Genomic DNA, 17,979 nt, shown 5'->3' on the forward strand with positions numbered 1-17,979 from the left:
GTCCTATTCTAGCTCCCTTTGTTTCCTTTTTCCTCCTCTTTGTTCCAGATCCTTCGAGTATAACCTTGAGAAAATATACTTTAACCTGTTGTGCAGAGCCCCTCTGCTCTCCCAGATATCAGCTGGTGGACAAAAAAGGGACAAATGGCAGCAGAAGAGACAAACACCTAAATTAAATAATTGCATCCTACAGAAATCTTTCTTGCTCATCTCCAAATATCACTGATTACCTCTTTTAGATGAAAGCATTGAACATCTCTGCATATGTTTTATCTGATAAGGCTCACGTATTTTACTCAGCCAATTTTAGTCATAATATCTCAGATCAGTGGACCTCAGCCTTGGGTAATTTAGCACCCCAGGGAATATTTGGCAATGTCTGGAGACACGTTTGTCACAGCTGGGAAGTTCCAGTGGTATCTCATGTGTAGAGGACAGAGAAGCTGCTGAACATCCTAGAACTCACAGGATGGCCCTCTCCGACAAGGAATTATCCAACAGCAAGTGTCAATAGTGCTGAGGTAGACAAACTCTGGCTTAGATTGACTCAGTGTATTCCATTAGTTCCAGGTGATAGGGATGTTTTGAGAAGATAGCCCTAGAAGATGAAGAGATGGAAGGGCCAGCTGATGACTGGGCACACCTGAGTAGGGAATTGTGGGCCAGGAGAGGTTAGAAGGAAGATCCTGTGATCTAAGGAGAAGTGCTGGCTATCAGAGTCTGAAATAAACTTTACTTGTCAATTTGGTAAAAGTAATGGGAACAGGATATTCAGGAAATCACATGGCAACAGCGCAGGGCTCAGGCAAGAGACCATTTTTGTGTTTATTCTTGTGGGGAGCCTCACCATAGGGATGAATGATTACTTGGAAAAGCTGAGACAGTGCAGGCTCCCCTCTTAGAGGCCTGCTGACCCCCTGGTGCAAACATGAAAATAAAGGAAAATCTTGAGTTCCTTCAAGACAAATTCCAGGCACCTAGCCCGGAGAAGTAAATGAGCAACTTAATAAGCAAGAAGGTTAGTAGCTTAAAACCACAGCCAAGGTCAAAAGATGTCTGGTTTCCTGCAGAAACTACGTATAACATCTTAACATATGTCCCTGAGTTGTTTTTCAGAAACCTGGACCCCCACCAAATGGATTCACTGGCATGTAGACCTCAGATAAGGGAGAACTGAAGACCACCGTTTTTTCTTCTAATTTCTTCCTGAGAGACCTGAAGGAAATCACACCCACTGGCCAGAGCTAACAATCTTTTCTGCTGATCCCAAATTTTTAGACACAGCTTTGCCTTTTTAACCAATCACAAATCAGGAAATCTTTGAATCTACCTGTGACCTGTGGGCCTTTGAGATGTCTCACTTTTAAGTCAAACCAATGTATAACCTCCATGTATTGATTTACGACATTGCCTGTAACCTCTGCCTGCCTGCTTCTAAAAGCTTTTACTGTGAGCCATTGGGGTGTTTGGGTCTAAGCGTTAGCTGCCTGATTCGCCTTTCAGGGAGGCCTACAATCCCAATGTTAGCATTTGGTTTTGCTATGCAAGGGAGGCAGACCCAAGTTTGATTCACTAACACAGTTGTAAGGTACACAGATGTACTTTGGTCAAAAAATAGGTGGAGACGGATATCCAGGCCTATATGACTCAACAAGTTTGAGACACAGACATACACCTCTACTTGTTACATAACCTGTTTGTAGACGTTCATACTTGACTCTGAACCACTTTTGTCTGTAAAAGGAAAAACTGCCCTTCTGACACTGTGCACGGCTCAACATGACTCTTGTACAGACACTAATGCCCAGAGGGAAAAAAAGCCAAAACTGATGGACAGAGGTGAGCCACAACACAAATCACATTGGTGCCCAGAAAGAGGAAGAGTTAAACTATTGATACTGAAGACGAGAGAGAGCCGGCCGTGCAGCTACAGGTGTGGGGGCCGCAGGCGCCGCAGAGTCGGAGCAAACAGCGGAGATACAGGTGGACAGTGTGAAAGAACTAATGGAGTAAACTACTAATGAGAAAACTACATTTCACCTGCCTATGCTCCCCCTGCCCCCCACTGCCGAGTGTTCTTTCTACCCATCCACTCACTCCCCTCGGACTTCAACATGGGTTGGATCCGGACTCTGACATTTAGACCTAATAAAGCTAATCGGTTTCCAGCCCTGATTAACTCAGCATGTTTGGATACATTTTAATGAGGTCAGAACAACAGAAAGAAAAGATGACATAAAGCCAGAATCGTTTAGAATACTTAGGGTAAGGTAAGATGTAAGGAAGTAGGCCGGGCGTGGTGGCTCATGCCTATAATCCCAGCACTTTGGGAGCCCGAGGCGGGTGAATCACGAGGTCAAGAGATCGAGACCATACTGGTCAACATGGTGAAACCTCGTCTCCACTAAAAATACAAAAAAATTAGCTGGGCATGGTGGCGCGTGCCTGTAATCCCAGCTACTCAGGAGGCTGAGGCAGGAGAATTGCCTGAACCCAGGAGGCGGAGGTTGCGGTGAGCTGAGATCGTGCCATTGCACTCCAGCCTGGGTAACAAGAGTGAAAATCCGTCTCAAAAAAAAAGAGAAAAGAGAAATGTTTGAAGAAAAAAAAAAAAGATGTAAGGAAGTAGGTGGTTTTGAGAATTATAAGATAAAATCAAAATTTGGTAATAGACAATTGGATAATGAAAAACAGAAATTCCTCCAGCTGAATTAGATTAAATGTTGTGGCAGTCTTAAAATATGTCCAAAATTCTTTGACAGTTTTTTCAGGGATAGAGACTAATTTTCTTTCCTGAGATTGTGTTGGACTTAGTGACTCATTTATAATGAGCAGGATAAAACAGAACCAATTGTCTGTGATTCCTGAGTTTAGGTCATAAAAGACAGAGGGCTCTGCCTTGCTCTGTTTTTTGGATCAATTGCCCTGGGGAAAATCAGCTGCCAGATGACTTAGTAGCCTTAGGGAGAGGTATGTGTGGCAAGGAACCATGGTTGTGTGAATGAGCCAGCTTGAGAGCAGATCCTCGGCCCCAGTCAAGCCTTCAGAAGACCTTGAGCCACAGCCACCTGGTAACACAGGACTAACACATAAATATATAGGGGCGAAGTGCTTATTAAGAACTACTACAAACAGCATGGATGAGGTTTGGGTGTCCAGTTTAAGGATGGGAGGTCTCATTATCTGTGTTAGAAATAAGATTTTGATCACAATTGTGTGGTTAAGATATGGATCCTTGAAGGAGACTTCCAGGGTTTCAGTCCTTACTTTCTCACTAGTTTTGCTACCCTGGACAGTTTGCTCAAGCTCTCAGGCTTCGCTTTCCTCATTTTTTCAAACAAAGATAATTAATAATTACAAAATGCTTATTAAAGTGTCTGGAACATAGGAAGCATGAAATAAACAGTAGGTGTCTTTGCTATTTCTGTATTTATATCACCTTACACTCAGGGATCTAAGTTTACAAAACAGTGCCTACATTATCAGAAAGCATGAAGCCTGGTTTGTAATGGGCTTAATGAATGAATTCTCAAATCAAACATTAAGGGTTATCTTCCTCTGGGCCCTCAGCACCCACAACTCAGAGACTGGTCTTGAGGTTAAAGTACTTGGGGCCAAGTGTCTCGAGACCATGGTGGTATTTGCTGTTAGTTTGCTTAAAGAACAACCTCAAATGTATTAGTGTGAGAGGCAAATTAATAAAATATTCATATTTTTTGACAGCTTAGCGCTCTCAATCTTATTTTCACCTGAACTCAATGAAATTTTATAGAATTTTAATACCAGATAAATTAACTTCTCAAAGAAGGAGATCTGGTCTCGAATTGTGTACAGTAAACTTTTACCTACTGGTTAATCTTGATGACAATTCTTATGTGAATTTTAAGCATCTAGTACGTAGCTAGAACTTCAAATATAAAAACATGAAATAAAACTTAAATTCACAAAACTTTTCTCAGAACTACCTTTCTGCTCAAACGAGGAACATCAGTTACACTCTTTGACATTTTCTGTTTCTGTCACTTGCACGCATGAACTTTCAGAACAAACATAGGCATAGTTTATTAGACAGTTCCACACTTGGGTTGTGTGTATTACAAGGTATGAATAAGGCAGAACAGTTTGCCACTTTGGATTATTTTTTCCAAGACATTTTTGGCCTAACCTTGAAACAGAAAAATAAATGAGAAATTTTAGAAAATATCCTTGGAGAAATAAAGTGTGAGAAAATATATCAAGAGCATGTCTTTCCTGCTAAGAGTAGGGAATGGCAAATTTTCATTATGTTTATTAGAAAGTAATAAGAATAAAATCAAGGTTTTTTAACCGCACTTTGAAACTCAGAAAAGAGCTACACTGTTCAAGAGACAGTGAATCAAAAACAAAAATCTCGGCCCCTTTTGTTTTGGGAAGAGAGAACTTTCCTTCATTTAAACTTACACTGTTTAGAAAATCACAAGATCATCTCTAATCACAGAGCATTTTGTGTAGAGCTAATTCATTTGCTTCAAAGATTTGGCTGAAATCAGTCTGTTTTGTCATTTTCACTAGGATAAAGCCTTTAGCCATTGCATTTCAAGTTCTTTCTTGATATAAACTGTAGAATGATGAAATAAAGAGAGGAAGCTATTTTGGGGGAAAAAAACCTATTTGGTTTTAGAAGAAAAATATTTTGAAACAAATTACTATATTAGGTTTTTCTATAGATAGGAATAATAACAGTTTCAACTTTATAGGGTGTTATAAAGATGAGTTATCATTGAGAAATATTAAGTTTACCCTGCCCCCATTGCTCCCTCGTGGAGAATACCTTTTAGTTTGTCTATAATCAGTGGTGAGCAGGTAACAGCTGCCTACTTGGTATTTTCTGCGTTATGGGAAGGTACAAAACACCTGTTTGTTAATAATAGTCACCTGTTCAGAGAGAATAAATACGTGGATTAGCAGCTACTTGGGGCCTTCAGCCTGGAACGCGATCAGTCTCTGAGGCTCTCAGCTCGGTAGGCTGCCGGCCCCTGGATAGACCCACTTTGCTGTTCTATCTGGGTGTTTGCCTCTCGTTTCCTTCAGCGCCGCCTGGGTGGGGGTCTCCCAGCCGAGCTGGTACTTGGTAAGTTATCATTTTGTGTTAATATTAATAAGGAATTTGGAACAGTGGTTTGCACGTATTTTATGTTGTATAAGTGCTTAAGTGTGTAAATCTTACAGAAATAAATGTTAGTGATAATGTGCTGAGAGAGATAGGGGTCAGCGGTGTAATAGGAATATAGTAGGTGCCTGAATACTTGTGAGATTACTTATATTTGCTGACCTAAACCACTCAGACAGTTCTGCAAAGGACTTCCAGGCAGAGTGTGGTAACAGGTGGCTTATTTTCTTGAGTGATGAAAATACTTTTTCTTTCCTTTGTTAGTGCCCAACTTCTTGTTGCTTGATTCTAGGAGAGTCTTCTTAGATTTTTCTTTAAGGTTTTGGTGTTAAGATTCCTTTCGTCAGAACGGGACCTTACCTTATGATGTAGCCCATTGAATTAGTATGACACAGTTTTTACATGGTGCATCCTCCTGAAACACACATGCATATACAGAAACTTCCCCTAGCAAGAATGCTGGATAAGCTTCTACTGAAGTTTGGATTTTTTGCTTGTCAGAATACATCTTTCTCCCAGGGTAATTATTTTGTTGAAGGAAGGAGTGATTGGGTTCTCTGGTTCTTTCTGCAGTAGGTTTAAACTTTGTGACAATTTTAACATTTCATATTTGCTTTTGACTTTACAGCTTACAAAGCACTTTCTAGAAATTATCTCATTTGATTCTCATAACAACCTTATAAAGCATTAATATTATTGACTTTTTATCTGATGATGACACAGATAGGAGAGAAAATGGAGTCTTAGAGTGACTGAATTACCTACCCCAACATCACCACTAATTGTGGAGCTAAGAGTCCCAGACCTAAGCTCTTCTCATCTCCCCTTTATTCCATCAATTAAGATTTTAATTTTAAAACCGGAATCATGGCAAAACCATTTAAGATGGTCAGTGTATTTTTACTTTTTTTCGGATAATATTTTATCCTTTCTCCCCAGTTGCCTAAAATAATGTTTCAATATAACTTACCTACATATTAATGCCTTTAGTCTGAAGTTTTAGCTCTTACGGTAGGCAGAATTCTAAAGATAACCCCCCAGATTCCTATTCCTTGGTTATCCTATTAAACACTAATTACTGCCGTGAAGGGACTTTGCAAATGTAATTAAGGTTACTAATAAGCTGACTTTAAAATAGGAAAATTATCCTGTATTTTCTGGGTGGGCCTGGTGTAATCACAAGAGTTCTTTAAAAGCCAAAAAGGAAGTAGAAAAGGAAGCCAGAGGAATTCAAAGTGTGAGGCTCCAGTGCAGTGTTACTGGCTTGCAAGTGGAGGGGGTCATGTGGAAAGTGTGAGAAGGAATTCTGCCAACAACCAGTGGGTCTGAGCCCCAGGTGGGAATTGTAGCCCTGGATGATACCTTGGTTTGGGTGCATGGTACAGCTTGAATATGCTTTGTTTTTTCCCACCACATCTCATGCTGAAATTTCATCCCCAGTGTGGTGGTGTAGGGAGGTGGAGACTAGGGAGAAGTGTTTGGGTTATGGGGGTGGAGCCCTCCTGAGAGGTTTTGTGCTCAAGATTCTGAGTGAGTTCTTCCTCTTGTGAGACTGGATTGGTTCTGGAGGAATGGATCAGTTCCTATGAGAGTGAGTTGTTACAAATTCAGGACAACTGTCAGGTTTGGTCCTTCTTCGCACATGCCTACTTGCCCTTTGATCTTCTCTGCCGTTATTTGATGCAGCACAAAAGCCATTGTCAGAAGCTGAGCAGATACCAGCAGGTGCCATGCTTGCTGTAGAGCCTGCAGAACCGGGAGCCAAATAAGCCTCTTTTCTTTATAAATCACTCAGCCTCAAATATTCCTTTATAGCAACACAAAATGGATTAAGACAGTGTGGTGAGATCCTAAGCAGTGAATCCAGTCATGCTGTGCTGGACTTTTGGCCTACAGAACTGTGAGACAGTAAAGTAGTCCTGTTTTAAGTATCTATGGCTGTGATAATTTGTTATGCAGCAACAGAAAACCAATACAGGTCTGTACATTTAAAGTCTATGAAATTCAAACAGGAACATTTGGTCTTTTTCTATATCACATTCTTGACCTTACTCATGAGATCCTTTTCCTGGATTCTGAAATGAGAGACTGGCAGCAGTCTCCATTTATCATTGTCAAATAAGCACAAGGCTCTAGTGGATCCTAAATGGCTTCTTCACATCTTATCAGGAGACATTTCCCATTCCCTGAGCAATGGTAACATTTCTCTATTTGTAAATAAAAGGAATCTGAACCACTTCAGGAGGTCGTGCATTTGGGCACTTCTAATAATGATAATGGTATCTACCAGACTGTCCACATACTGTTTCATCTGCCTGCACTTTGACCACAGCCATGCATTTCTAATGATAGGAACTCTGTGGCCTTAGAATCCGGATTTTCTTTTTTCCTTTGTGTGACTATAGCTGGCTTCCTGACAGTGGGCCAAAGATTCCTTCATATAATTACAATGTACAGTCAGTATCCATGTTTTTTTTATTTTTATTGTATCTGCGCTCTGGGGTACATGTGCACATCCTGCATCCTGGAGGATTGTTGCATAGGAACATATATGCCATGGTGGTTTGCTGTCTCCATCCACACACCCCCCTCCCTGCCTCGCCCTGTTGCCTACGTCAGGCATTTCTCCTGGTGTTAGCCCCAGCCCCGCCTCCCCCTACCCTGACAGCTTTATCTATTAGATGTTTTGTCTGGACCAGGAATTCTATTCCTAGGTGTTATGGTTTGAATTGTGAAGGAATCTGAAGGAGAAGCTCTTGTATCCTGGTCCACTGTCAAGACAGAGCTGTCACAGCCCCAAGGTTGTAGACTCCAAGGAGCCTACGTTATTTGGAATTGACTAATTGGTCTAAATTTTGGCAGCTCACATTGAACTGCTAGATGGAGAATGAAGTTTAAAGTTTCAAGCATTTTCAAAATGTTGAAGGTTTGGTGGTGGGACTTCTCAGTCTTTGCTGTTTGCCTAAACTTGTCTAAACATATTCCTCAGAATGAAGTCTTAAGTCATCATTAGTTTCCACTTTTTAAATAAAAATGAAGCAGTCATTTCTGGAATGGTGGTAGTGTGTGACATTTGTATTTAATAAAATTCAATTTAAATAGAAAAAACAGCAATGACAAACATTTATATGTTCAAGTCTGAACCCCGCCCCACCCCCGTATTACAGAATGTGATCATATTTTGAATTGGGTTATTGCAGATGTAATTAGTTAAAATAAGGTCATACTGGAGTAGGGTGGGCCTCTAACCCAATTTGACTGGTGTCCTTATAGAAAAAAAGTCTGGACACAGGAATAACATTGTGTGGAGATGAGGACAGAGATTGGGGTGATACAAAAGAAGTCAAGGAAAACCAGAGATTTACTGCAAAGCACAAGAAGCTGAGAGAAAGGCCTGAAAAGATCCCTTTCTCACCGCCTTCAGAAGGAGCCAACCCTACTAACACCTTGATCTCAGACTTCTATCCTATCCTCTAGAACTGTGAGATAATGCATTTCTGTTGTTTGAGCCACTCAGTTCATAGAATTTTGTTATGGCAGACCTAGCAAAATAATAAACTAGGCAAGTTGGGAACTTTTCCCAGACTGGCCCTCGTTGTGGCTGAAGGATGATAGGAATAAGCTGTCTCACATCCTCATGTCAAGCTTGTTGACATTTGTTGCAAAATTTTTTGACACTATCAAGGTGTTCTACAATTTGGTGTCATCTGTGTCTTTTCCAGGTCAAGTTTACTTACAGAAACATACACTTATCAAAGCCCCAGATACTCCACTTAGAGGAATATCAAGTGACAGGTTCTAGCATAAAAGTATGAGTCATTAACATGAGATGGGCCAAATGTCTGAGTAATGTTTTATTGCTGTTCAAGAAATGTAAGACTGAAAGAAATACTTTCAAAGAATCATGAGTTTCATAAAAAAGCAGTCAATGGGTTTTCTGGAGTTAAAAAAATCAATTCACTACTCCTTTACATCAATAAAAAAGTATAGATCAGGAAAAATACTGAAGACTAAGTTCTTACTAGGTCTTATGGCTCCATTTATTAAAAGTGAAAAAAGTTGGGTACGTTTAACAGCATGCATCTTTCAAATAGAACATCATTTTAGCAAACAAAATATTATTTTTTTCATCTGTGCATTTAGCAACCTTAAAAGTCAGTGTTTAACCACAGTGAGAAAAGTAAAAATCTAAGATTTGGAGAATGTGGATTTCATGTCTATTTACTTGACATTATAGATGCATTTCAGCCATTGTCATAACCCTCCTCTGCCTGACTTCTTCAGCTGGGAAATGGGAGTGGATAAGTTGCCAATAGATTGTTCCCTAGAATGTTATGATATAATGTCTGTGAAAGTTACTTTAAGTGCTTTGAAAAATATGTTCAATAGACATTTTTCCCTAAGAAAATATGAAAACTATTTTTGTGTATGTGTGTGTGAAAGCTCATCTTTCAGTGTGGTCTGAGTCACCAGCTTATTGGAATCCTTTTCTACTAGGATTTGGTTGAAGATGGAGGAAACTGAAAAGGGCATGTCAGCTAGAGAGGATTAGAACAGCAATGGGCAGGGTCTGCATCAAGGCACCAAGACTAGAAGCAGATGGGAAGAGAATTTGACTATTATGAGAGTATATTTAGTACTAATATTGATTTTATTAACAGCATATGATAGTTTGCAAAATGCTGAGTTTGAGGTGATTTTACATATGTGTATATACATATATTAATGTGTGATTTGTACATACATGTAGGGTGATTTTATGTATGTGTATATATGTGCATGCACACTATATATACTTATATATACACATACATAGATTTGTGTGCACATATATATACACACAAAAATACACTGAAGCTTCATAGGATGAGATCATGTATAAACAAGTACTTTATGTAAAGACTAGAGCAGTATGGGGAAGATATACATTAGAATTTCCAGTTTTGGCCTGGGCGTGGTGGTTTATGCCTGTAATCTTAGCACTTTGGGAGGCCGAGGTAGGTGGATCATGAGGTCAAGAGTTCAAGACCAGGTTGGCTAACCTGGTGAAACCCCATTTCTACTAAACATACAAAAATTAGCTGGGTGCAGTGGCGTGTGCCTGTAGTCCTAGCCACACGGGAGGCTGAGGCAGGAGAATCATTTGAACCTGGGAGGCTGAGGTTGCAGTGGGCTAAGATGGTGCTACTGCACTCCAGCCTGGGCAACAGAGCAAGAATCTGTCTCAAAAAAAAAAAAATTCCAGTTTTGAAAGATTAATCTAGCAACATTCACCTTTACATTTCTAAAATTGTATTCATAGATTCAGAGCCTCAGGAAAACCCTAAAATACAGGATTGTGACATGAAATTCAAGTAGGATAACTGGGGTACATTGTCTAAAAAACTCATTATAAAATCTCACTCATTTTTCGAGGCTCAGTTACTTTTTCTTTGAAGTGTTTCTGACCTCCCACTTTCCCCTTCCCCTTGCACAAAATTTATTCATTACACTAAAATAAAACTCGTCATTTTGCTTGCTTCCTTTCTCACACAAATACTTTTGAGGTTTGGTGCTGAGGCCACAGCAGTGAGTAAACATAACAGACACTGGCAAGAACTGGATTTTCATCTGTCCTCAACTCCAAGCAGAGTGTCTGGTGCTTACAGGCACTCAACAAACATACTTAGTTTCACTGAATTCCTTGTGAATGTGTGGAATGTTTACTTGTGCCTGTCTTCATATCAAGTTCTCACTTCTGCCTGAAGTCACTTGCAATGGCTTTACCTCCCTGACTTGTATTTATGGGTTGAATGATCAGGATCCCTAGCACAGGCCTAACCAGAGTCAGTGTCAATAACTATTCACTGAATCGGTGAATGACATCTCCAGATTCTGCTGCTATGCAGTGTTTAGGAACTTAGCCTCTTGTATTAGTCTGTTTTCCACTACTGTAAAGAACTACCTGAGACTTGGGTAATTTATAAAGAAAAGGCATTTAATTGACTTTTCATTCCACATGGCTGGGAAGGGCTCAGGCAACTTACAATTATAGTGGAAGGCAAAGGAGAAGCAAGCATCTTCTTGGCAAGGTGGCAGGAGAGAGTGAGTAAGCCGGGGAAGTGCCACACTTTTAAACCACCAGATCTTGTGAGAACTCACTCATTATCACTAGAAGGGCATGGAGCAAATCCACTCCTATGATCCAGTCACCTCCCACCAGGTCCCTCCCGTGACATGTGGGCATTACAATTTGGCATGAGATTTGGGTGTGGACACAGAGTCAAATCATACCAGCTCCGTAGACATATTTGGATTTAAACCCTACCCTGACCTCTTAACTAGCTTTGTGGTTACAGGCAAATTCCTCAATGTCTTTAATCCTTATCTGTAATGTGGAGATAATAGGATCTACTTATATGGTTGTCTGAAGACAAAATGAGATGTATAGTATTTGTATGGTATATGTATGTATAGATGAATAGACATGTGATGTATAGTATTTCTATGGTGTCAGTATTTCCTTTTTTATTTTATGACCTGTAATTACAAGGACCACTTCTATTCATATTTACCTTCAGAACCTAGCTCAGTGCATCTTGGTTTGGCAGAGAGGAGCTTAGTGTTGAATAAATGACAAGATCATAGCGGGTAACTGGAATTTTCTAATGGTCCTTCCTGCCTATTCATATTCTTCCTGCTATGCTTCTCTTAACTTTTGGAAATTTCTCAGTATGCTAAATCTCTTCTGAATAATGTCCAAGAAATACAAACAAACCCTTTTAATGAGAATCGAAAGAACGTTTGTTGCAGACCATATACCACACATTCTAATTATTTTAAGTCAGAAGGCTTAGATAACTGAATCATTGGAAGGGCTGGAGAAACAGACTGTATGCTGAGGATCCAGGAAACATCTCCAAAACTATACCACAGAACTGACCTGGAAAGGGAGCAGTTGCTACTGCTAGATCAAGAAACCATCATTGGTATCAACCAGAGCACCATATTACCATTGCTGCCACTGGCCCAAGCCACACTGCTTCTCCTTCCACCCACACCAGCAAAAAGGAGTCCCGGTGCTTTCTCATCTCCTCATTTAACTACCTTCTAAAGCAAAGCCTCATGCAGGTGTACTGACTGTGCAATCTGTTACATGCCTGCACCATTGCAGTAAATTTATGTTTTTGGATTCCATGTTGGGAAGGAAGATTGGAGTGTTTTAGACCTGGAAGAAAGTCAGTTTGCTGGAGTAGAGGGAATAAGGGAGTGAGGCAGCCATGATATGCAGAAGAAATGGTTTACATGCAGGGATTTTGCTGCTCTGTATGAAACATTAGGATGAATGTTAAATCTTTCAAAGAAAACTCAAGGAAAACGATAAACTGATTATTTATGTACCTCTCAATTCATATGCAGAAATCTAACCTCCAAGGTGTTGGTGTTGGGAGGTGCAGACTTTGGGAAGTGATTAGGTTATGAGGGGGAGCCCTCATGGTGACAGCCATTATAACCCAGTCCCTAGAGAGCTAGCTTGTCCCTTCTACTGTATGTGAGGACACAACTAGAAGGCACCGTCTATGAACCAGGAGGTGGGCTTTCACTAGACAGCTAATCTGTTGAAGCCTTGATCTTGTTCTTTCCAGGATTGATAACAGGGAGAAATAAATTTCTGGTTTTTTTTGTAAGCCACCCAGATAATGGTAGTTTGTTATAGTAGTCTAAATGGACCAAGGAATGAAGGAAGGGAGGGAGGAAAGGAGAGAGAAAAGGAGAAAGAGAAAGAAATGAAAGGAAGGAAAGAAAAGCAATGAAAAGAAGGAAAGAGAGAGGAAGGAAGAGAAAGAAAAAAGAGACAGACAGAGGTGGTAGAAGGAAGAGGTAAGGAGGGAGGAAAGGCTACACTGAGAAGTAGATTTGAGAACTCTTTTCTGGAACTTCAGATAGCTCCCATGAAGTGTGTGTGTGTGAGAGAGTAAGGAAAAGTGTAGGCAGCTACTTAAGTAAAACAATTTCAGATGCTATGAAGGTCTTTCTCCCCATCCAACCAAAACAAAAAATAAAAAATAAAAACCCAACTAAAGTAACAACCATCACAATAAAAGCACCTCCCCACTAGTTAACACATCTATGTGTTTCAGCTCCATCTATGTCCCTGAAAAGGAAATGATCTCATTTTTAAAAATATGGCTGCATATTATTCCATGGTGTATATTTACCACATTTTCTTTATACAGTCTATCACCGATGGGCATTAAGTTTGATTTAATGTTTTTCCTATTGTCAATAGTATTGCAATGAACATATGTGTGCATATGTCTTTATAATATAATGATTTATATTCCTTTGGGCATATATGTCCAGTAATGGGATTACTGGGTCAAATGGTATTTGTCTTTGGGTCTTTGAGGAATCACCACATTGTCTTCTGGCTAGCCATATGCAGAAGATTAAAACTAGATCCCTTTCTTACACCATGTATAAAAATTAAGATGTATTAAATATAAAAATAAAATATTAAATATAAAACCCACAACTATAAAAACCCTGGAAGACAACCTAGGCAATACCATTCAGTACATAGACACAGACAAAAAGCAATTGCAAAAAAGAAAAATTGACAAATGGAATCTAATTAACTAAAATGTTTCTGTACAGCAAAAGAAACTTGACAGAGTGAGCAGACAACCTACAGAACGGGAGAAAATTTTTGCTCCCCCTTGAATTTTACTTCAGTTTCAATGGCTTACTCTTCAGATATCCCATAAGGATAGGGAAGGGGGATTGCTTGATTTTTAAATGAGTGTATTTAGGAGCAGAAAATGAGTCTTCTAACATGGAAAACATTTCTGGACTCGAATCATAGAGGAAATGTGTTTGCATCTATTGATTTATTTGAATAAGTAAGGGTCACATGGATTTTCTCTTGGGTATTTCTTGCCAGGGCACCTGCTCTTGAAACTGAGTAAACATTTCATGTTCCTGCCTTAGGCCAGGTCACTGTGACTGGTAGCTACCAATGAGAGAATTTTCAACCAGCCTAAAATCCAAGTCTGTCTCACCTCAGATAAAAAAAATCTCTAAATTTCTTTCTCTGAGGGAAAAGGGTATAAGCAAGCTGTGAAATTGCTTCTTTAACATCAAACATAGGTTTTGCTTTAGGGGCCAGTTCAGTACTCCTCAGAATTTACTGAATTCTTTAAAATGCTATTACCAGGCTGGGCACGGTGGCTTATGCCTGTAATCCTAGCACTTCAGGGGGCCGAGGTGGGTGGATCATTTGATGTCAGGAGTTTCAGACCAGCCTGGCCAACATGGTGAAATCCCGTCTCTATTAAAAATACAAAAATTAGCCAGGCATGGTGGCACGTGCCTGTAATCCCAGCCACTCGGGAGGTGAGGCAGGAGAATTGCTTGAGCCTGGGAGGCAGAGGTTGTGGTGAGCCAAGATAGTGCCACTGCACTCCAGTCTGGGAGACAGAGTGAGACCCTGTCTCAAAATAATAATAACGCTGTTACCAATAGATAATTTTACTTTACAATGAAATTGAAAGTGGCTTATGAAATTCTCAAATGCAAAATTTAATCACTTTCATATAATTAAAAATGTATGAACATTAGAAGATATATGAAAGCACAAAGAAGATAAAAATTACCTATAAATATGCTGAATATTTTAGATATGGATAGATATGGCATTTACTGAGTCATTCTAAGTATTTGCTATCTTCTGAATTTGTGTCCCACTAAAATTTATGTGTTGAAACTTAATACCCAAGGTTTTGATGTTTAGAGGAGGGCCTTTGGGAAGTAATTAGGTCATGAGGGCAGGGCACTCGTGAATGGGCTTAATGCACTTCTGAAAGAGATCCAGACGGCTTTCCTGCCCCTTCTGCTATGGGAGAACACAGTGAGGAAACGGGAATCTGTGAACCAAGAAGCAGAACCTCACCCAACGGCGAATCTGCAGGCACCTTGATCTTGGACTTCTCAGTCTCCCAGACTGTGAGAAATAAATTTCTGTTGTGTATAAACTACTCAAATGTTGTATTTTGTTACAGCAGCCTGAATGAACAAAGATAGTATTATATGTATTATCTTATTTAACTCTCATGACACTTCTGTGGGCTAAATACAATTAGTCTTTCCATTTCACATATTAAGAGAATGAGATTTAGAAAGGGTAAATGACTTGACCAAATTCATACAGAAAGTTGTGAAACCTGAATTTGAACTCAGGCAGTCTGATTTGCAATTCTGTTCTGTTAACCCTTATTATTGTATTCATAGAGTGTACGTGACCCTAAATTTCTAACAGATGCATGTACACACTCTTGCATCTGTTAGAAATTTAGGGTCATGTACACTCTATGAATACCTGCTTTTTTTCAGTTGGTTATAAATGTTTCTTGATGTCATTAAGTTTTTTTCTATGACATAATTTTAGAATATGGCATGATTATCCATTGTACAGCATAATTTGTTTATATAAAACCTTATGATTAGACATCAAATAAATTCTTTGATAAATATCACTCATAAGCATGAAAGTTTCTACAGAACACATTCCTAAAAGGGAATTGCTTGGTCAAATAAGTATATTTTTAAAAGCTTTAAATATCTATTGGACAAATCATTCTACAAAATTGTTGCAACTTTTCCTCTAAACTCGGGGTATGTGACTATTGCCCACAGGCCAAATGTGGCTCACAGCTTGTTTCTGGATGTAGCGTTTTATTGGAACACAGCCATGTCCTTTGTCTATGGCTGCTTATATGCTACAACAGCAGAATTTAGTAGTTGTAGCAGGACACATATGGCCCCTAATGCTGGAAATATTTACTATTTAGTCTTTGACAGAAAAGATTCACATTACTCTTTCTAAATAGATTATATAAGTACAAATTTCCCTCCATTCCTGTAAATCTTGGATGTAGATAGATAGATGGGTGGGAAGATATACAGATGGTCACAAATCTGATAGACTAAATTAATATTTCAATGTTGAAAGAAATTTATGTTTACTAGCCATTTACATTTCTGCTTTTGCGTCCATGATCCCTTTTAAAAATGTATTTATTTGCTATTTTGTTTGTTGACTTTATAAATTAAATAGATTTATACTTTACTTGACACATATGTCTTTTAGTTATCTATTATATTATTTATAATGGTTCATGATATAAAGAAGTTTTTGATTATTTTGTAGTGATGTCTGCAAATCTTTCCTTTTAGGGTTCCTTCCTTCAATTACTGACAAAGTCCTGTCTTTTGTGCTTTGTGCGTATTCACATACGTTTTTCACCTGGCTCTTGTATAGTTTATATATTTGTTTATTCATTTATTTTTTCTAACTCTAATTCATCTGGAGTATATTTTGGATAAGATTGTAAAGTGAGGACTTAGTTTAAAATTTCTAGACACTTAGGCAATTCTAGCGTAATGAATGGGACAATCTTTTTGTTGCTGATTCACAATTCTATTATACTAAATTCTGATTTAGTGTCTCTTTGTGCCTTTTCTGTGATAGTTCACTTATTCTGACTGTTCTCATGTTATTCACTAGATCTTAATCAGTATTTTAGAAAATTTAAAAATTTTATTTTTATAATACATGATAGTTGTACATATTTGTAGGGTAAGTGTGAAATTTTGATACAAACATACGACGTGTAATGACCAAATCTGGTTAAAAGAGATATCGCTTCAAATATTTATCACTTCTTTGTGTTGGGAGCATTACAAATCTACTCTTCTAGGTATTTTGAAATATACAATGAATTATTGTTAGCTATAGTCACATGATTGTGCTACTGAACACTAGATCACATTTTTCCTTTCTTAGAATATTTTTGTATCTTAATAAATAAGCGTATTTTAAATACCTGATGGCCATTTGTATAACTACCTTTGAAAAATATCTTTTCAGATCCTTTACCATTCTTAAATCAGACTTTATTTTTTGCTATTTAGTTGTTGTTTGGGGTACTCATATATTCTGGTTATTAATCTCTTGTCAGCTGAATAGTTTGCACATAGTGTTTTCCATTTGGTGGGTTGTCTCTTGACTGTTTTCTTTGCTGTGCAGAGAGTTCTAAGCTAAATGTAATCCCATTTTTAAATTTATTTCTTTGGTTACCTGTGCTTTTGAGGACTTACTAAAAAAATCTTTGCCCAGACAAATGTCCTAAAGTGTTACCCCATTGTTTTATTCTAGTAGTTTCATAGTTTCAGGTGTTATATTTAAGTCTTTAATCCATTTGTGTTTCACTTTTGTATATGGCAAGAGATAGGGATCTAGTTTTATTGTTTCTCATATGGATATCCAGTTTTCCCAGCACAATTAATTACAGAGGCTGTCTTTTTCCCAATGTGTGTTCTTCGCACCTTTGTGGAAAATGCATTGACTGTAAAGGTGTGGCTTTACTTCTGGGCTCTCTATACTGTTCCATTGCTGTATGTGTCTATTTTTATCCTGGGACCATGCTATTTTGGTTACCATAGCTTTGTAATATAAGTTATTCAGTTTTAACTGATGAAAACAATTATTTTGTTATTTCATGTAATTTTCTTGACTTCTTTCATTCCATGTATTCTTTCAGCTATATCAACTTTAGAATAATTTTTAGTCTTAAAAATCTTAATCATATTTAAATTGAAAGTTATTACAACAGTAATCAGCTTGAGAAAAATTGAAATATTTACCATATGGTCTTCCTATTTAGTCAGGTTCATTTCATGTTTCTGAGAAATATTTACTGTATAGATCCTGCACATATTTTCAAATGTTTATTCCTAGAGATAGCAAATTTCCTTGTGCTTAATAAACTCTCATCTCATTACATTTTTCT

Source organism: Aotus nancymaae, unplaced genomic scaffold (genome assembly GCF_030222135.1).
Source record: "Aotus nancymaae isolate 86718 unplaced genomic scaffold, 86718_ANA_hifiasm-v0.15.2.pri h1tg000040l, whole genome shotgun sequence".
Lineage (NCBI taxonomy): Eukaryota > Metazoa > Chordata > Mammalia > Primates > Aotidae > Aotus > Aotus nancymaae.